Genomic DNA, 23,471 nt, shown 5'->3' with positions numbered 1-23,471 from the left:
GTTTTTAGAAGGCCATAAAGAGTTTCTCACAGTTCCTTTCAAATGTATAGGTTTTATAGGTAAGGCATTAAACCGATTTTAGTTGTAAAGCTCGCCTTAAAAAAGTGGGTGCTACCAGATGTAATTGAATGGGGCAATGAGACGTTTAAATTTAACGTTGATGTGTTTACATTTGAGAGTTATAGCTGTATCGTTAAATCAACGTGCTACAATTGTTGTCTAGCTCTGAAATTATTTATTTATTTATACTAAACAGACCATTGTGGCATAACAGGAATTCCTAAAGCGCCACAATGGTCAAAAAAGACAACGCAAAAAAAAACAAAATAACAATTAATACATAACGAAAATAATATACTAATAAATTAAACATATAAAAAATACATTTGAACATAAACATAAATACATCCATACATAAACATAAAAAATAGCATTTAATAATAACAGATAAAGTAAAAATATCAAATAAAAAATATAGCATAAGGAATGCCTTGCACCTACAGCCAGTTCCAATTAATATGTAAGAAACAACTACAAATACAAAACATCCCTGTAAGGCCCAAATGAAAGAGAGTTCATCAAAATTTCACTCATAAATCACAATCAATTATAATATGTTTATAAGATGTTTCGACTTAGGTATGATTTAATTACCAAAAAAAATAAAATTTTTTATTGAAAACCAGTTAAACTTCTGAATTTTAATCCATTGCATATATTTTTTTTAAATGGGGTGGAAGAAAACGCTTACTTGCGAAAGAAATTATGAACAGCTTAAAACTTTTCGTAGTTTTCTTTTTAATATTGAAATTCGATAAAATAACTTTTGTAAAAATACACTTAGCATATGCGTATAAAACTGAAATAATTTTTTTCATATTATATATGTATATATGTATGTACATAATTCAATAACATCATATGTATATATACAAAAGTGTGACAAAATAAATGGAACACTGCACTTTATTTGAAAATGTTTTGCATTCTTTTAATTTTAAAATTAAAGATAAAACGAAATAAGACAAATATTTATGATAGGAAAACAATCCCAAAATTTATTGTACATATTAACAATTTATTTAAAAAGTCTTAATATTTTGTAACAATACCCTTTTGACAACTTTAACCCAACTCTTTCGTATTTCATTAATTCTTACATTTTTTTTATATTTCCTTTTAATAAAATAAAAATTGGATTATAACAGTTACATATACACTGACATAAATTGACATAAATTTTCAAATTTCCCTTTTTTTGTTGATTTTTTGGTATAAATATTTTTTTTTAAATCTACTTTCAGATTTTCCACTATTTTTCAAAATATTTTGTCACACTTCTGTATATGTATATTATATGTACATACAAATTTATGTTAAAATTCCGTATCATAAGAAAATTCCGTCTCTTGGGAATGGCACGTCTATAGTAGGTGAACAATAATATAAGTAAGATGTATTGACTTTTGATTAAATTTTATTATATATAAGTGATTTTTAAATGCTTTTTATTATTACTAAATTATGTTCACAATACATATTATATATATTTTAATAGCTACTGATCTACTGATCATTTTCTATTTTACAATTTAATTTAATTTAGTTATTTATCATAGTATTATATTATTCTAATGTTAATGTACAGCATAATAGGAAAAAGAGCTCAAAAACCTATTTAAAATTCTTATTTATATTAAAGTAAATTTACATGTATGTACTTACATAAGTTCATTCATATCATATTTGATGACATTTGAAAAGTATGATGTTAGCATATACATATGTATGTACATACCTGCTTTGAAATTTTAGTAGTGTTTATGTGTGATATAAATTTCTGCATTTAATATACATATATATTATATACATAGGATTAATTTGAAGTCTATTAGAAATGCTTTCAAAAGTTAAGTCACATTGATAATTACAGCACAACATCAAAAGAAACTTATTATGGTGGGGTCTCCGAATAAAAGTCGATCGTAAAATTCAAGATTAAATGATTAAAAGAGACATAGAAGCATTATGGAAAATCCACATGGACACTGTATATAAATCAATATTGAAATTAAACAATTTCGCAAAGGGAGAGTGCTTTGGTTATTGCATTATCGGCGAGGGTATGAGGCGACAGTGGACAGTGACAGCTTACAAAGCTCGCTTTCTGTCTACGACAAATGTGTCTCGGTCAAATTATTCAGGACAGACGACGACGGAGAAAGGGATAATGTCCTTCCCAGGACATCTAGAGTCTGGTGAAAACATCGACATCGGCTCAGGGTTCGATACATGACTCGCTCAATCGAATTACCGAACTTAAATCAAACGAATCCGAAGTCTACGTAGTGTGTTTGTCCATCGAATCCGATTGCATTATCGGTGCGAATCAATAATGTATTATATACGTTCTTTGATTTCGTACGAGTGTTTGATAAACCGCTATCTAATGAACCGAGACGTGATCGAAATTTTGCCCGTTTGATATACGCGCGAAATTCGATTATTTTTTGCGCCTAATCGTAAATTTGATTTATCCAACTATTAAATTACTTACCACCCTAAATCTGTCTGTGCAAAATATGATACGTATGTATGAGCCGCTTATAAAGCAATTTTACTTTTTCTTTGACTAATATTTACACTCAAAGTAAACAATATTTGATGTTCATACATATTAATCGGCATTATTGTATTACTTTAGAATTTTTTTTAATTCTTTCTTAGGTTTTCTATACATTAATCGATAAGATAAGTACCTAAGGGACATAAAAGTCGACTTAAATTAAATGTAATATTAATTAATATATTATTATACAGAAAGTTTTATTTTCTCAATCAAATTATAAGATCAAATTAAAAACTCATTTATCATTCGGTTGGTCGCTAGGTTTCAAAAGATTTTTAAGCTTTTCAGCGGAAATCTAATCTTACAAACTTTAACTTTTAGTTCAAATTGAGCATTTTCTTAATTTAATTTCAAAATAAAATAAAAATTATATACAAGTGCAAAGTAAAATTCAGCACTGAAATCAAATGAACAAAATGTATGTAGAGTACGCAAATATATTAATAAAAAATAGTTTTTTTCATATTGAATACATTTAATCATTTACCCTATATTTACTATAAATATTATACATTACTTAGAATGAGAATGCATCAATCATAATCCATCTACGTCTTTACATATATCTTGGAACAGTTAGCCTTACATAATACATACATATGCATATGCACCTACAAATGTATTTTGTATAGTAGATTAATGGTTCCAGAATACAATAAGTACATCCTTACACTTTTAATATAATTAAATACACCCACAAAAAATAAAACATCTTCAAATTTTCAAAAAAAATCATAATGATCAGTAGATTTTTCGTCAAACCATGACCAATTTACAAAATCACACATTTAATTTTACATTTGATTTATTTGTATTTGAGACTGTTTTCCATCAATTCAACATCTCAGATATAAACATATGTCCACTATTTTATTAATAACTATTTATTATAATTTGATATATCGATAATGGGCAATATTTAATTGTTTATGTTCATACATAATTCCTTAGCGACGTGTTATTATTTATATAATATTTTATATTGAAAAATTTAAACCAAAGTCCGATAAAACAAAAGAATAAAAACAAACTACCGAATACTTTTTTTCATCGGCCATTAAAATGTAAGAGACCGATCAATCGCTATTTTCCATTTTCGCGAGTGAATAATTAAATTTCAAGATATCTACTAAACAAAAAGACCGTCGAAACGTATCCAGAAGCCATTGAAGAATGAAAATCATTGGGTTCGTGGTATTATATTGTACATGTGAGTATTTCAATTTTCGATCGCTTCGCGAATTAATGAAAAGCGGTAAGTTATATAATTGCATTCGACGACGTCGGTACGCCTAGCGATTTAAATTTGTTCGGATTCAATTTAAGTTATACGAGATGTAATTAGTCTCGGTTTTATTATTATTATACAGTTGGAATTTACGGAATCGAATCGTTAATTGAATTTTCAAATCGTTGCCCACCAAGCAATGTCCGTTGGAAGTTTGAACGGGCCTTAGTATTTAAATCGCTTATTCTCGTTTGGTTATTTGATACAGTGTGATATATGTATTATGCAATCAATGCCTATTTAATATAGATTATGTTTGTTTTAAATTCATATACTTATGTACTTGTTATATAAAAAATTTACATTTTTATAAATAGCAATGTCAAAAAGAGTTTTCTTTGAGGGACATCAAATTTATTTGATAGTTAGTAATAGATACATGTACATACATTAGGTAATAGTGAAAAACGCTAATTTTGGATTGTCATCGATAAAGCTATTGGAAAACCTTTGTCATATCAAGGAAACGTCAAATAAAATAAGCTTATTGTAAAAAACTAAATGTATGTAAGCTTATTGTAAAAAACTAAATGTATGTAAGCTTATTGTAAATCATATTAACAATTAGATACAACATAACTTCTTATTGAATACTTATTTCGCAGATAAAACTCACTGAAGAGACTTTTAGGAGTGAAATGTCAGATCTGACATATTTGGCCAAAAATCAATATATAATATATCGTGTATTACATTACATGAAGCTAGACGCCAAATTTGAAATTTATATATACATATGAGAGTTAAAACTATAAATATTTAAATATTAGAGATAACGAGAACCTATAGAGCAAATTTGATAAAATATAGAGTGAATTATAGGCGTTTAAACAATTAAAATCTGATATGGCCATTTCATGGCGAAAAGGTTGAAGATAGATTATGGTAGCTTGCCGTCACCGTCATAGACGTCACCGTACCCGAGATTATGGATATTTGATACGCATTGTATACGATATTTTATCTCCAACGTAATGGCAGACGATACATTAACGTATATTGATGACCAAAATGAGCAATATGGCAAAGTATGAAAACGATCGGATAAGAGATAAGAGATATAAAAATTAACGCTAACACGAAAACCATGTGAAATGCAAAGGAGGTATGTAAAAAATCATTAATTTTAAACATTGTCCTATGTTTCCAACCAATCGATTTATCTCGACAAAAATTTCACAATTCTAGTAGGTTTTTTTTCATATTTTTATTTTTTAAGAATAGTTTTTATTATTATTTAAAAAAAATTAACGCTCAAAATTCATGTATTTATTTGGATTGATTATTGTGTATAATTAATGACTGATTAATAAAAATTCAAAGTCGTCGTTTCACTAAAGGCCGCACTTGCAATAGTTTTTTGTATGGGAGAAGCTATGTATATTTTCGGAAAATCGATATTTTTTTCATGTTCCCGTGATTATTATAAAAATAAAAGTAGTTGAAAGCCACCTTGTGTATATACATTTAATTTGAAAATAAAAAATTACGATTTTATGAAATATAAGGTGGCCAAATCGACCTACATATGTATTTAGACGCAATAACCATTTTGTTAGTGATTTTATCGAAAAGCAATTGACATAATCTTTGACTTAAACTCTTATTAAATAGAATTTTGAAAATATTTTTTATCGATTAATTCTTAGTGACATTTAATAAGTATTTATTGTGTGAAAGGTAGCGGTAAATGTATTTTAACGGCATCTAATAAATCATACGTACATAACATATACATATATGTATGTACGTCTACATGTTAATTGGGATGGTCCTGGTTTTATCAGAAAACAATGGTTTCGTATTTGCCAATGAGTAAAAGTTATCTTAATGAAAATCTCATAGTCTCATTTATAAAAAAATTTCAAAACTTTTATTCTTTCTACATCTCCTAAAACAAAAAAATCAGTCAAAATCTCAAGGTCGAATTTTTACATGATAGAAAAATACTTTTATTTGTTACTACGTACATATATGTATATGTTTTTACACACATGAGCCATTGTCATTGGGAAATATCTCTCGAAATAATATTTAAAAATACTGGTGGCTTATAATACGTTTATTCTGCTTTTCTGAGATTCTGAAAATATCAAATTAAAAGAAGTGATAACAATTTGTGAATTAAGTCAAATAGAAAAAGTGTTTTTGCAACTGAAAATTGGACGTCCACCACTTTCAATTTTAACGGCTCACATATTTACGTATATATGTATATGTATGTATGTATGTATGTATGTAAAAAAAGAAATATGAGACTTCATTCGTATTGAAAAACAAAATAAAAACTATTATTGCTCAAAGTCGTGACTATAACTAAGCAAAAAAATGATACAAGAATAACACGTATGCAAAAACAAAATAAAATAATAAAAAGAGATAAAATAAAATATGGAACAAATATTTTGCGTTAATTCTAACCATCGAAAGGTTGCCGGGTTCGATCTCGTGGATTGACCTTAATTGAAATGAATATATTTCGAGTATTTCTTGAGTACTGCTGATCAGACTTCGATAATTGTGGCTCCAAGTCGATGTTTGCCTTTCAGATTTTACCAATTTATCTGATTTCATTGTTGAAACGGCTCCTCATCAAATTGGCAGAAACCTACCCAGTATGTCACCACTATTTGAATATGATTTTAAAATTTATAATCTATAAATTCATGTACATATGTATATACAAGTTTAATACCATACATTTCATAATGTATGGTATGAAAATGGCATCATGGGAGTATATAAAATTGCGACCATCGGCAATGCCGCCTTTCCCAAGTATTATACATATTTAATAAAAAAAATCAATATGTAAAACAAATATTATGCAATATATATGTATGACATATTTATGATCTCACATTAAAAAAAAATCCATTACCCAGATCAGCATTTTTTAGATTAAGCAAATCCAAGGTGACTAATCTGGTTAAAAAGGTTAATGCCCCTTGCGACACGTGATGAACCCATCAAGTTGGTACATGCCACAGGAGAAGAGAACAAACTGCGGCATCTTATGTACATACGTTAACTGAATATAATGTACATGAACATGCACGATTATGTGAAGATTTTTCCGTTATTTTGATATATATATGTCGGCAGTTTAGAAACACAAATTCAATGTACATATTTATACATATATTGCCTGATTTCCTTGAATCATTTTAAAATTAAATGATAATGCTTCATATTCATAAAAAACAATTATTTTTATTTTTCGATATATTATGGGTAGTGTTTGCGACTTTCGCATACATATGTACATATGTATCTGCGTACATATATGAAAGTCGAAAGGTGATTATCGTAAATATACCAATTTAATAGTTATGACGACGAAATAATAAAAAAAAACTTTTTCGCACAATATGCCCCCGGAAAAACAAGGAAATCGGTGAAATCTTCCGCTTTTCGGTCGGGTCCATCTTTTTCCGGTCCCCCTCCCCCTCATCCCGCGCGCCGATCCTCCGCAGTATGTCATCTTAATGGTCTCCCCGCTGGTCATAAACCTAAGATGATATATATATAATATAATTATTTATGTATGTTTTGGCCGGCTAGGCAGTGGCTGCCTGCGATACGTCGGCACTTCTCGCATCCGCTTGATTTATAGTTGTCAAAGACAACTCCCACCCTTTTAAGAGCGCTGGGGAAAATTGTTTTTCCGATTTTTTTTCTGCCTACATCTCCGCGAGAGAACGTCACCCTTCACCCCGTCGCTTGTGACGTATCGACTCAAGCGTCAATTTTGAGGCTTTCCAACAAAGCTTTTAGCATGGTTATTTTTACGAGACAGCTAATCCATTAGGATAATAATCTTACACTCATTTTCATACTCAAATATTTACACGTTTTGACAAAAAATAATATTTTAGAGCAATTTACATATATTTTTTGTAATCTTTGGATATATGCATAGTGTTTGATAAAAATACAAACATGTATTCATAGATAAATAGTATTATCTACATAGAAATTAGAGTGTTCTTAAATTAATTCGAATTTAGCTGGAGTCTCTCAAGAGATCAAATAATTAAAACTTAAAAAAGCCATTATTCACTTATTATTTCTTAGTTGGTTATATTAAATTATAACACTGTTCGACATGAAAAATGGTTCAGAGACGAGATATGACTTTTCTTATAGATATATGCCCAGTGAATACGAATCTGGTAATAAAAAATGTTGATTGGCTCCAGATTCGGAGATATGTGTATTTTTTAAAATCGCACGTTTTTTCTATATCTTGGTGTTGTTCGGTCGATGTATCAAAATCTGTCAAATTCCTGTTCAAAATGAATATTGGAATCTATAGTCGGGTATTTTATCTTTCATTTTTAGTACTTTTCAGCTTTCAAATCTCTCTAAGTAGTCGTTTAAATCAAAAGTCAAAAGTACGTATTTTCATTTGGGATTTTTTCCCACTGTGAATACTATTTTATATTGAGTTTTTTCTATTGAAACATGTTTATTGGAATAGTGTTCAGGCCACACTATTGTTTGTTTTTGTTTAAAAGGGTTAATTGGGTGTTCACTGGGCATAGATCTATAAGAAAAGTCATATCTCCTCTCTGAACCAAAAAAAGTCTTCATTTGTCGAACAGTGTAATTAATTGCTTATTTTTTATTAAAATATATATTTAGCATTATGCTATTACGGGATTTGTCCAAGGCGACACCCACGGCTGAATTTTTACATACATGTGATTTATATTTTATTTTTATTATTTACATACGTACATATGTAGGTCTAACAGGTAAACCCCAATGTGCCTTCCTGGCCCATTACAAACAATGCAACATTTTTATTACATAAGTCGCTGAACTTTCATAATACTCAAATAGTAGTGACATAGTAGTTAGGAAGGTTTTTACCCAATTCAATCGAGGAACCGTTTCAACAATGAAATCAGAAAAATTGGCAAACTCTGATAGGAAACGATCGACCTGTAGTCACAAATAGCCAAGTCTGACTAGCAGAATTACAGATATACTCAGAATAAATTATTTTTCAATCGAGGTCAACTCACGCGATCGAACCTGGTGTCTCTCGGTGATAAGCAAAAGCCCAACCACCGAGCCATGCTGCTAGCTTATATTATATATATTTTAACGAGTACTCGAGTATCCGATATTCCGTATTCGTGATTTTTGTGGCAATAATTGTCGTGCACGCGATCGCAATTTGCGCAATAATCCATTTACTGGTCAAAACTTACTGCTTTTCAAGATTACCATTAGTCTTTCAACTGAACTTTGTTGGACGGAAATTACTTTTTTAATTATTCTCGTTCATCGACAATAAACGTTGAAGAAAAACTTTTCCGTGTAATTTTACATTTTATTCATTTAACACAAGTTTTACAACGGAGAGAAATTTTGATTCATATAATTTTCAGAATCGGTAATTCATTCGCACACACTTGATTAAATCAAAATTTAATGTTATTTTCTAGCTTTGTGCTTCCTGTAATTTACTTCTACTCAATATCGGTTTATCATACATTGAAAATAAGAGCGCGCTTATAACTTACAACTTACAAATTATTACACAATACGTTCGCAAACCAAGAATAAATAAAATTAATACCTACTTTACATAGTATTTTGTAATAGTATCTATTTTATTCCAAAAACTGTTAGTGTTTTAATACAATATAGTTTTGTAAAATCTGTAAAGTATGGTAAAAAACGATGTAAATAAAGGTTTAACATTTAATCAACAACACCGGCCAAGGTATTGAGCCCATTACCCCTCAGTTAATAGCATTATACGTTAACCAATGTGCTATGTTTTTATAAATAAGAAGATTATAATAATACTGACAAAAGTTTTATTTATTTGGTTGAATAGTATTATGTCTAATAGTATTATATTCTTTTCACACCTTTCTTCAAATAACGAAAGTTAATTTCTTAAAATTACGTTTAAACAAAGAACTTTTATTTGTATTATATATATAATATATACACTGGAAAACTCTGAGTATTCTAGATAATGTATTGGTTTGTGCTTTTCGATAAAAATAAGGCATACCGCTTACAAAAAGTAAAAGCAATTACAAAAGTCTTCTATGTATATAGGAAAGAGTTCGCAAATTGTATCGGTCGGGAGTGCTTGTATATGAATAATTTATCGAGTTGAAATTGATTGGCCACGCTCACCGGAATGCAAAGGGTTAACGTTGTCGAAAAATTCTATATAGAATATAAAAATAATAATATAAAATTCCCTACAGCAGTAGATACTCTCGTATACTGAGAATAATATCGTATTGTGTTCGACACGGTTAGATAACGATCGTTGTCCAACTTTAGGCATAGATGTAAAAGTTTTTTGATTGATTGCCGTTGTTATGGTGAACGAGAAAAAACGCGGATGGCTTATGCCTCGTGAATTTATCTCATTTTTTTATATATGATACATGTATATTTTACGTGCTTATACGTATAGATTTTTCGTATTGCACGCAACGTACCGAGTGCAGTTGGTCGGAAAATGGCGGGTGAAATTAGGTTGAAATTTGGGGGGGGGGGGGAATTGCAAGCTATCTAGATTTCTACTCGCGTGACTGTTCGCTTTAAATTGAAAAGATTGTTACAAAATTTACAATTGTTTTCTTTTTTTGTTGGTGGAAAATCTCGTAAATTTTGACGATTCGTGCGCTTACACCGTTTCGCCTTTTCTTCTGTGCAAATCGTATCGGTTGCGTCAACTTTTCCAACGATTTTCCGGTCCACTTTAGGCCGCCGTCCAAGATGTTCAGATTTTCGTCGCGAATTTCCACTAAAAACTTTTACGACTGGGAAAGGCGAAGGGTTTTTTGAAAATTGTCAATAGACACGCCACGTCTGAATAATAAGTGTATTTTTTGACACTTCTCGCTTAACTTTGAGGACGGAAAGATCAATGAAAAAAATGTTTTTCTTTTCATGAATATATTTTTTTAATATAATAAACACACTTTTAAATATGTACATATGTTGTCATATGTCACATGAAAAAGTTATGTATCCGTCTGATTTATTTATTTATTATGGCGGTCGTGTGTGTTACACATCCGTATTGATTACGTTCTCAAAGGTTTACAAACATACGCCCTCAGTGAATTCGATTTCGGAGATTTCGGGATAACACGACATAATCGTAATTGGAAACCCTACACTAGAATGAAACTCCTGAATTTATAAGTATTACAATATTACGCTCCGAATTCATGACAAAAACGGAATTGCGAAATGTTATCTGTACCATACATATAATATTTATACCTAAATATTTTAAGTTTAAAGTTGTTCGGATAGCCATTAAACTGATCAAATCTTCATTAGCATCTGCGTATTGTCACGATGTAATCATGTTAACATGATGAACCAAAACAATCGCCTGAATGAACCTACATATACAATATACATTCACTATACAAATTTCCCGAATCATTCTCACGACTATGGTAGGCTAATGATGTCGTGACCCATTTTCCGAGATCAAACACGTCTTCCAGCGGTTATTTAACCGGGATAACGTTGAGGAAAAACACATCTTTGACCGATCTGGTTTTTATATATATGTATAATGTATATACATAGATATGTACGTATGTACATATGCATGTATGTGAGTCGAATCATCAGCACACTTTGTTATGATTCAAGCGGGAAAATGATTTGCTTTTATCTTTAATTCTATCTATGGTGGTGAATAAATATCTACATATGTGTATATTTACGCAGTATTTAATTAGGCATACGCTGTGTAAACATTATTTCGTTAGTTGGGTAATTTGATTAGGTGCGTATAAGCAAGTATGTAAATATCGGTCATGAATTAATGGTAAAAACGTGTATCTTCGTACCCTTGTAACGACCCTTCTCCAGGCAACACGCTATTTTGAATTTCATGTGTTTATATCGCCGGCACTTTCAACACTTCTCGGTCTAAACACGTTCGTATGTCCGTACACGTGGCGCGAATTTGCTGAGAATTTTGATTTTTGATTTAAAGACTTTTTTTGATTTTTATTAACGATGTTGTTTTAGTTATTTGAAATCAAGTGTTTCCCACGTTTCGTCGCAAGACAACGTTGTCCAAGACAAAAGGTGGAAGGTAAGCCCAACCGGCCTTGTTTTGTGCAAATTCGGGCAGCGGGCAGAACCTTGCGGTCCAAACCAGGCGAGGTTGGGTTTACTTTAATAACGAGTACATTGAAAAGCATTTCTACTTTTCTGAAAAACTATTTAACTCATTCATACTTTTACGCATAAAATTTCATAAAAAATCATTACCTAAGTGCATATAGAATTTGTTGTTTTTATAAGTTTTTCTACAGATGACGCTATTGTATATTAATTATATAATAATAATTAAAAAAACAAAAATTCGACTGAATGTGTCGCCTTAGAACAACCTCTCATGACACATATGGTAGATATATATGTATAATAAATAGATATAATTTTTTATTTTGAACGATAGAAATGCTTGCAAATATAAAGTACTGTTGTTTTGTGTCTACCCAATATGGAATGTTGCAATATTTATATTTTTACGATTCTCGATATTTCATATTATGTTTTCATATATAAAACCCATATGTTGTCACGATGTTTTCTTTGATCACACGGAATAAAATTCACAATTCAACAAATTTCGAACGCTAGTCGATGACACGCAGATGTCAATGTTTCCATTCCTAAGCCCATAGTGGACAACAAACATTTCATATGAAAGCGAAAACGTGTACGAAATTTCCTGACAAGCGATGTGTTTACATATAGCGTTATTTAACAATTTCAATTGTATCAAACAAAATTCGAAAGCGGTTCAATACTGTCTGTTACACGTCAATCTTCGACATTCTCATTTAAACATAGACCGAATCGCAATATCCGTCTGTTTGGGAAACGGTCCGTTGCGGAGCATCGGCCACGATATATATTGCTTTCGGCTGTTATATGTAATATATATAAGACCGGATGTAATGACCCTTAAGATGAGAAAAAAAAATGTATACAAACATATATACGAGTGTATAAAGAAAACTAAAAGCGTAATCGCCTTATCTATCCTTTCGTGCTCGGCGCGAATAAACCTGAGAAATATTCACATTATCTGAAGCAGGTGAAAGTGTGTAGTGGCGGGTTTATTGTCGTTCAAATTGGGTTATGGCCGTTTTAATGCGGGTTTTCGGACCGCGTAGGAAAAACCTCTAAGGTGAAGGTCGCCGATTTTCCGGCAACGGGTGATTTCAAACGGCGAAAATCTCTCACTTTGAGTTTAAACACGGCATTCTTACGCGAATTATTTTCGTCGGACAACAGATGCTCTGTCCGAATCGATAAATACGTCATCGTTTTCGCCCGAGCACGAAATCAACACGATGATTTTTCGTTTCGAAGCTTGGGACTTTGGGAAAAAAATTCGCGTACGCCAAATATAATGTATGTATGTATGTAATTAGCAAGCTGTCGAACGTTCGAAACGCTTGTGTCGATTTTGATCAAAGTCGTCTCTCTGCGATTGTGTGTTTGAACATTAACGAACTATCGAACGTTTGGTTCGATTCGATTTTATCACCATTTCCGCGATTGTGTAATATGTATTCAAAATATGGTTATAAATTCAACGAGGCTTTGTTTTTGTTTTGTAAAAATTAATTAAACAAATTTCGCAGTCGTGTATTTTATTTATGTAAATAAAATCGCTCGACTCGTAAAGCAAAATATTTTCGTAGAGCATAAATCGTCGCTTTTTATTAATATTCTTATATTTATATAAAGGTTTTATGTAAAAAATTTCATTATATTATACATATAACATGAGAGAATCTTCACACTTAATTGATTTTGCGAAAATATTGCGGGAGACTGATTTGAATTTTTTTATGTATTATATTTTATAATATTATATTTTATACAAGGGAAGAAATTAATTCTGAGAAATTTATGAATGTGTATTTTAGAATTAAATATTACTTACAACGTTGATATCGTATTTCTTTGCAGGTCATACTGCCATAATATGTTTATTCAATTTAGTTTCTTAATTATATTATGAGAATTATCTTTAGGAAGGAACGGCTTCTTTATATTCTATTCCAAAGAAATGTTGAATTAAAGAAAATCCATAAAAAATGTGGTATTAAAGAAAAATTCCTTTGGTAAAAAAAAATGCGAAGCCTCAAACTGAGCACCCACTCGATTTACATATATTTGAATATTCATATAAATTAAAAACATGCCTTTATTATGTAGGCGAGAATACATCGTATAGCAGCTGATGAACGGTTCTTGACTTTTATTAAATTTTCAGAGCAAATTTCTAAAACTTTAGCTTGCATAATATTCCGTATCATATTTATCAATTTTTCAGCGTGACACATTAACATATTTTTCTGCATGTATAATATAACATTTCAATATTAAAATCTGTTTCGTTCGTTACAGATTTCCAGAGTTCCTCCGCCAAAATATTTCGGTGAGTACCCATTTTATTTTTTTCACGTAGCTTTCACCTTCTGAAATTTCACCTGTCGAAAACGCTTCGAATTTTCCATCAGCTAATACAATTAAAAATCAATCGCGACATCAAAGCGCCGAATTTTCTCAAAAGCATTAACGCTCCACGCATTTATTATGTATAAAATCAATTTTCACTCGATTAATTGAAGTGGAATTATACCAACAGTATATACTACATACAAACTGTGTATTTTTTTTGCAGACGGAAAAAATCCAGTACATTCTTCTCGTATTTTATTATTTGCTTAAGGATATTTTTATATCGCGTTCGATTTTTCGGTGGGTCTGCCGCCAAAAACTGCACTTGACAGGTTTATGGAAAGCGTACACTTCTCGTGTATTACTTGGACTTATTTACGAATATATGTACGTACATAGTGTACGTTTCTCGATAAGCAATATTACAGATGTGGCCCTAGAATGGTTGGTTCGTCAGTCGGTTGGTTATTCGAATGCGTGAATTCGATTCCCGAAGCGTTCGGGATGTCGCATAATTTATATCTCTAATCAACGCGTGGAAATTTCACAGATGAATCGCTGTATTCATAACGAAATGAGCTACAATTCGAAATCGAATCGTGATTATTCAAACAGCTCAAATCACAAATGGAATCTAGTCTATATGTATGTATATGTATGCAATATCGATACGTTTCAAATGATATTCCTATGTAGCGTAAAACGCTTTGAGTTTGGAATTTTATGTATGTATGTATGGAACGTGTGTATTATTACAGGAATAACGTTTAACGCAAATTTTGTTTATCCAAATATTTTTCTTACGAATTCTTACAGTATTTTTGAATGTTGCTTTAAAATTATTGAATGATTGTTTGATTGTGAATGATCATGTTCGCAGAGCTTTCATACTTTAATGGTTGAATGTAAAAATAATGACATGTTGGAACAAAAATCAGTGGCTCGATGATTTTAAGTCAGTCAGCTATAGTACGTCAAAGTTGTGCAAAAAAAGTATTAACGATTTTGATGTACATATAAATCTATTCTAATTCAGATGATTTTTATAAATAGAATGTACAATAAAGTTGTGGGTAAAGAAATGTATAAGAAATAAAATGGGGCTAGCAAACATTGGAGTGTTAGTGTCTCCAACATTAGAGGAGTTAAATCATTAACGAACTCATTAAAAATTACATCGGAATCTTGTGTCAGATTGAAGTAATGATAGCTAGGTATCCAAATACGTCTTTCTAGCGCCCTTTCACAGCTCACAGGCTAAACAGTTAAACAATTATAACAGTTAATTTTTTCACTGTCATTTTTAAGCCCAATTTTCTTATTAAGTTAAATAATAAACAATGTAATATAAATTCCATAATATATATTACATTGTTTTCCGTATGAATAAATACCATACATTCTACCCTTTGGACATGAGGTCGTTTTATAATGTGATGAAGGAGGTCTCTGAATATCGCACATGTGAAAGTTTAGCGCGTTCCGGTGCGATGAATGCTCAGTCTCCTTATCTTCGGGTTATTTTCCACGTTCAAATTAACGCTTTCTCTCTCCTCTCTCGCCGGCTAACCGAATATTTTCCCCGTGTTAAGTTTAGCAGCCCCTGTACAATTTGCAAAGTAATGCGGCCGCAAATTGGGAACCACTTTGCGAAAGTTCATATTCAAATTAACCGCAAGAACTCTGGTGGGATATCGTTCTCAGACTCGGATTTGCACGGTCGTATGTCATTTGGTACAATACATTATATTATGCGTGTATTCAATGCGATCACCAGATAAGTCTGTTAAGTTTCACTTGTTACTAAAGTAATTAGAGTACATAAATCACGTTGTAGTTTATAAGTTCGATCGGCTTGGGGGTAGGGTAGGTAGGAGACGCAAGCGCTATCTGCGAGTCCAGAATCTACATAACTTGATAAGATTTAAACTTGGTAAAAAAAAATATATGCATATATGACTAGCAAGTTTTTAAATTGAATTTAAAATGTAGAAGTTTCTCTAAAAATTGCATCAGTTTTTTTTTATTTATTTAAACATTCCTATTATTTACTAAATATTTCTGTTCAATAAATTCGTTTTGCTTTGAACCTTGAATGTCGATACTCTTTTGGAATAATATGTCTATAATAAAACGATTTTTATATGCTCCAGAATACAAAAATAGATTATCGACATTGAAATTAACGTTCGCCATCGTATTTTTCGTTACAAATGGACCCAGAATACGCACAATCATCGTATATGTGTATGTACATACATAGGAAGTTTAGTAGGCATATTTAGTTTTAGGGTTGCCATATGAACACTTTAAGAGCTTTGAATTGTTTATTTCTTTGTGATATTTGGGAAATTTGGGAAAGTCTTCTCCGATCTCTAATAAGTTTTAGATGCTATTTTTTGATACGTGAGATAGCCTCAAAAATATATTGAACGCTAAGTTTGTTTGTGCTCTTGTTTAATTTGCCTTCATAATGTTTCACACAAGTTTTGGGAAGCAAACTTTGATGAACTATTATGTATCTGTTGCTAGTAAATATGATACTTTTCAATTGGAAGGTTATACAAATTATGGTTAATGTTAATTTTATATACTATCGGTTTCAACAGAATCTCACCAAGATCCCCTCAAAGTTTGGAAGTTTAATTATAAAAACAATAGTTTGGCTAAATCTAGTGTATTTGTATTCGCATGTTCGTTCAGGATTTACATGCAATAGATATGCATGTTGGAATGAAGTCTTTCTGTTTGAAGGGTTATTTAAGTTTGTGGTTTGGCTAGACGAGTCGTTCTTTGTACACATACATACATACATACATACACGTACAGTTGTTGCCAGCTAAATTTTCAAACGAGAAAGTTATCAAATTTTACGTTTGACATTAGTGCGCGTAAAACGCCCGCAATTTTATCTTTAGTCCAATGACCAGAATACATAGTCCCTGAGCGAAATCGGAATATCACAGTGTCGACGTCTGGGTTCAATTGTCCGAAAAACTGACATCTCGCCAACTTAATGTAGAAAGTTTCCCCTCAAACAACCGCCCATTTTCGCCTTAAAGCCGTAATGGGATGTACGAAATTGACGTATTTTTATTTCATTGCTGGATTTAAGTATCGGGCTGTAATTTTGATACTTTGCTAGTGGAAAGTTCGAGGAACGATTGTGAGGGATCCAAGGTAACCGATCTACTTGTTAGTTTTAGGTTTTTATTTAAAGAAAAAAGGTTTTAAATTGTTTCGCAGAACAGATCGTCTGTTGCCTGTATATTCGTGATTATGTTTATGTTTCATTTGCGACTATCGGACGTGCAACTTTCGTGGAAATTGTTGATTTTCCCGTGCAATAAACTAAAAGAACGGACTTATCGGTTCTATTCCTTTTTATTGTCTGAACACCTGAAATTTACGACGTTGTAACTTATTGTACGGGGTTCAAGTTTTCCTTAAAATTTTCTTAAACGAAAAACGAGTTGGTGTATAATATGTAAAATGTAATATGAACTTATTCGTATATATATGTACGTATGTATGTATGTAGCTAAATATTATGTTAAGATATATGTAGATATGTATGTATCTGTTTTTAATTTATTTCAATGGGATTAGAAGTGTTTTTATTTATTTATTTATTTAAGAATAATTGGTAAAGGTGGCATAGCCGATGGGCCCAAGGGGTTTGTTAATACAAAACATACAATATATACGATGTCAAATAAGAAAATAAAAATCACGAACACAAATTGAAATGAAATATAAAGTAAAAATAAAATAAAAAACCCAAAATGAGGGGAATTAGAATTAAAAAAAAAAAACAATTAAAAAAAGAAAATAATATACCTACTGAAAAAGAAAAACACTACAAAAACCCATTAGTTTTAAGGAAATCAATTAGTTTGATCTTAAAAAGGTTTAAATTACTAGAAGTGGCTATTCTAAATTTAACCCGCCCTAATTGAAAAGAAGGATTCTTTACTCATTTTGAAGTTTATAATTATCTTTTTGGAGTATGAGATAATGGGCTCTAAGATGAGTTTTTTTTTTTTTTAAACGTAAGGAGGTGGATCATAGGACAATTGTGATGGTTATTTATAATTTTACAGACTTCGATGAAATCACCTCTCATTCTTCTCGTCTCCAAGGTGGAAAGATTCATTCGTTAATTTCAGAAAGTTTGAAATTAACTTTTGTAACGATTCTTCGTCGGACGATTTTTATTTGGTTTAGAAAATTGATAGAAACTATAAATGTTAATCATTTTAAAGAATCTATTATACATGGAAAAAGTAACTTTAAGTATCTAATTTTTGACGTAGAAATACATATATGCATATATGTACATATTAGGTATAAAATTACTGTACATAAATTAGATATATGTACCTAACTATTTCCTATATTGCAAAAATCATTCAAACATTGAATAAGTTTAGATATTAAGTTGGCCTTATTACTTATAGTCAGTCTTCAGTATGCCAACCACTTACAATATTTTGTCTGAAGCACTACAAATGACTGCAATAAACGAAACTATTGTGAATTCAAACAGTGTTCACGAAGAAAATGTAAAAGATTATAGTTATAATGATGAAATACGTAAATGAATCTTTATAAAATAGTGAAATTGGACGAATTTGATTCGGCCTTGGAAATTCTTAACCAAAGCATTGTCAGTTTGTCAAAACTTGCCATATAAGTTAAAGAGTCTAACCACGGATATGGTATATTAGTATTCTATTGCCGGTGTTGGGCAGTGAGCTTTAATTTTCCCCGATCTAGAATGGCCGCTAGTCACCGTGGTCGCATACCTGACCCCTAGATCCCTTAAGGAGAGTTTTCCTCCCGCCCGCCCACTTTTCCGAATAAAAATCCAATAAATTCACATCCCCCCCCCTCACTCCCCCCCCCGTCAAGGTCATCCGCGTGGAACGAGATAAATCCGCAAGAAAGCCCGTAACGATTTTCAGACGCCCCATTCAAAGAGAACGTTCATTCATGTCTGGTATATACATAGGGTGGGGCCGAAATTAAGCCACGACAATAACGCAGCCAGTCGGATATTTATTATTTGTCGAATGGGATATACGGATATTGCCCGAACCTTATATTTATGTAATGTGAAGAATTGAAAGCGTGCAACACATGCTATTGTATATTATCTATTCGGTTACAGTCGTGTATACGAGTGTATTCATTTCGCCGTTTGTATTATTAAATTGGTAGTAAATATTGCCGCGATTGCCATTTTATTGTCTGTGGTACGAGTTATTATTTTAATATATATATATATATATATATATATATATATATATATATATCATCATCATCATCATTTACAGCCATTCGCCATCCACTGCTGGATGAAGGCCTCTCCAACACGCTTCCACTCGTCTCTGTTTTGCGCAACACTCATCCATCTCATTCCGCACATTTTCCTAATTTCGTTCACCCATCTTCCTTGCGGTCTTCCTTTTACTCTTTTGCCTTCTCTCGGGTACCATTCAAGCACTTCTTTTGTCCACCTTTCGTCCATCCTCCTAGCTACGTGACCCGCCCATTGCCATTTCAATCTCTTCACTCTATCCACTATGTCCACTACCCTTGTCATATTTCTCACCCACGTGTTCCGCTTCCTGTCTTTCCTCGTTATGCCAAGCATACAGCGTTCCATACTTCTTTGAGTGCATTGGATTTTATTTTGCATCTTGGCGTTCAGTGTCCAAGTTTCACATCCATACGTCATCACTGGCAAAACGCATTGATCAAAGATCCTTTTCTTCAGGCAGAGTGGCATTTTTGATTTAAAAACAGCATTCATCCGTCCAAATGCACTCCACCCCAATTTCATACGTCTCTTTATCTCTTCATTTTTACTACCAGACATGTCAATTATTTGACCTAAATATAAATAATTATTTACTACTTCTACTGGTTTATCATCTAAGGGGATGCTATCAGGCATGCAATAACTATTGAACATTAGTTTAGTCTTATCTACGTTAATTTTTAATCCTACTTTTCTACTTTCCCTGTCCAGCTGTGTTAGTCTGATAAGTAGGTCAGCTGAATCACGAGCTACTAAAACTATATCGTCTGCGAACCGAAGGTGACTCAAAAAGCGACCATTGATGCTTACTCCGGCTGTATCCCAATCCAATTTCCTGAAAACTCCCTCAAGCACCGCATTGAATAACTTGGGCGAGATTGTATCTCCTTGTCTTACTCCTTTTCCTATGCTAAATCTATCTGTACCTGAAAAAATTTTAACTGAAGCTGTGGCATTCTTATATATTGTAGCTAACAGTCCCACATAGGGTTCCGGCACTCCCTGTGTTTTTAGAGCGTTAAGTACTGCATTATGACTAACTGTATCGAAGGCTTTCTCATAATCGACGAAACCTAGGCACAGTGGCCGTTGATATTCGTTGGCGCGCTCGATTAGTTCGCCAACTACTTGGAGGTGGTCCATTGTGCTGAAATTTGCCCTAAACCCTGCCTGCTCTATAGGTTGGTTCTCGTCGAGGATATTCTTCAGCCTTTCTGTAATAACCTTCGTGAAGAGCTTGTAGACCGCTGAAAGTAGACTAATGGGTCGGTAGTTCTTGATATCGCTTTTGTCGCCTTTTTTGTGTATTAAAATGATAGTTGCGTTATTCCATCCTTCTGGTATAGCTTGGTTCTGGATGCATTTGCTGAAAAGCCTAGCTAAGATATTAATTAGGGGGGGGCCGCCACATTTTAGTAAGTCGATGGGAATATTATCTTCCCCTGGGGTTTTACCATTCTTTGCAGTTTTTAGCGCGGCCTCTACTTCGCTAGGCAATACTGCAGGAACCCTTTGGCCGTGTGTCGATTCCAGAGTGGGGAATTGGCCGTTGTCGTTCTCGTATAGTTTTGCATAGAACGTGTAAACTCTGTCTATGATTTCTTCTCTATTCCTAATTATTACTCCGCTCTCTGATCTGATTGCGATCATTTGGTTTTTGCCTAAGAAAAGATCCTGTTTGCACTTTTTCAGGCTACGGTTATTCTTAATGGTATTTTCTATTAGCTTGCTGTTAAAATCCCTGACATCCCTGACTATTCTCTTCTTAATTTCCTTATTTACTAGATTGTATTCTTGCTTATTATTATCCCTATCTAAATTCCTTTTATGCTTAATTAGGTTTTTTGTTTCCGCTGAAATTTTGCTTAATTTAATCTGTTTCCTGAAACCACCTAATTTCTTACCTGTTGAGGTTAGAACCGAACTAATTACAGTGTTCAATTCCTCGATGTCTGCTTCTGGGTTTAATTTCCCGTATCGATTTCCAAGTTCGAGTTCGAATTCCTTTTTCCTAGACCTTAGTTGAGCGAAATCTGGAGAGTTACTGCATCCTTTTATTAATTTCCTACGTTCGCAATTTATATTAATGGCCATCTTGGCACGGACTAATCTGTGATCGCTGCCTATATCTACTTTACTTAAAACACTAACGTCTTTAACGGAGTGCAGGGCATTTGTTAGGATGAAATCGATCTCGTTTCTGTCTCCTTTAGGACTCTCCCAAGTCCACTTATTGTTGGTGTTTTTCCTGAAAAATGAATTAGTGATGAAGAGCCTGTTGTGTTCTGCGAATTCTATGAGGCGATCGCCTCTGTCGTTTCTTTGGCCGGTACCAAAATTGCCTACTGCTCTTTCTGTGTTTGCCTTTTGTCCTATTTTTGCGTTAAAGTCGCCCATGATTATTTTAAAGTGGTGGCGGCTATTATCGTATGCGCCCTGTAGTTTTTCGTAGAAGTCTTCTATTTCCTCGTCTGGGTGGCTAGATGTGGGGGCGTACACTTGGAAGATTTGACAAGTGTACCTGCTCGAGATTCTTAATACTACATAGCATATACGTTCCGATATGTCGTTTATTTCTATAATATTTCTTTCTATTCTCTTATTGATAAGAAACCCTACTCCTCCTATTCTACCATTTGGTAGCCCTCTCCAGTAGAGACAGTTACCACTTTTTAGGATTATTTGGTTTTCCTGTTTTCGTCTTACTTCGCTAAGTCCTACTAAATCCCATTTGATACTTTCTAGTTCATTCTCTAATGCAAGCACACTTCCTTCACTCGATAACGTTCTTACATTGTACGTGGCTAAATACAGGTTTCTATTAGCTAAGCTATCATCCATCGTCACTCTTACCTTGTTGGAGGTTTGGATATTATTTTTCTCGCATTTATCCAAGATGTGTTGAGAAAAAGGCGGTACTTGAGAGAGATTTCCATTCAAGGAGTGAGTTCTTACCGCCATAAACTCTTCTCTGTGGTCAGCTTTGACATATAGTCATCCTAGGTATCACTTGGATCACTTATGAGTTATTACATGCCATTTAACAGGGTTACTTTGTAAGTGAAAGTAGTTAGTTATGATAATAATAGATTAGCAATTGTTATACTACTTTTTTACAGATCTTTATCGTGAGACGCCTCTTTGGAGACAACGGATTTATATATGTGAGTGCGGTTTGCAATTTAATATTTTAATAATAACTTTAGTAAAGTATATAAAATTACACGAATTACTTTAATATAATTTAAATATGAAAAAGAACTGATAGACAGTTGGGAAACACCGTTTCTGTTTGCTATTATTCTATTAAGTAAAGTTCGTTAAAGATTTTTGGCTGGAAGCAATTATGTGGAAGATTTATTGCTTCTGTGGGACCGACTTGGCTGGCGAAGGACCCTTTTTTTGTATTCAGGTAGGGAGATGTATCTCGTTTGACACCGATTTGACACAAAAATTAGCACAAAATTTTTCGAAATAACTGATATAAAACCGCTTTTTACGACCGATTTGCTGTTTATTTTTACACTTAAATTATACTAGGATGCAATTAGTAAAATAAGTGATTAGATGGTTAAGTTAAATTTCGTGCAATAGCCGGGTTTAAGCGAGTAATAGCGGGAGGAACGCAGAAGCACGCCCTCCTCACATGACACGAAAGACCGAACTCCTATATATATATATATATATATATATATATATATATATATATATATATATATGTAGTA

At 32.3% G+C, this 23,471-nt stretch overlaps 1 protein-coding gene across 2 annotated transcripts in view; it reads left to right on the top strand.

Moving 5' to 3' along the window:
• The window catches only part of LOC143908981 (G-protein coupled receptor moody), a 231,153-nt gene that overhangs the window by 60,164 nt on the left and 147,518 nt on the right, over positions 1-23,471 (top strand). For both annotated transcript variants that reach the window (XM_077426844.1, XM_077426845.1), the window contains exon 2: positions 14,367-14,397. The gene's annotated coding sequence lies outside the window, so the exon portion shown is untranslated. The remainder of the gene's footprint in view (positions 1-14,366; positions 14,398-23,471) is intronic.

The sequence above is a fragment of the Arctopsyche grandis genome, chromosome 3 (genome assembly GCF_051622035.1).
Source record: "Arctopsyche grandis isolate Sample6627 chromosome 3, ASM5162203v2, whole genome shotgun sequence".
NCBI classification, from domain to species: Eukaryota; Metazoa; Arthropoda; class Insecta; order Trichoptera; family Hydropsychidae; genus Arctopsyche; species Arctopsyche grandis.
The sequence above is the reverse complement of the archived record's forward strand: the minus strand, read 5'-3'. Positions and strand labels throughout refer to the sequence as shown.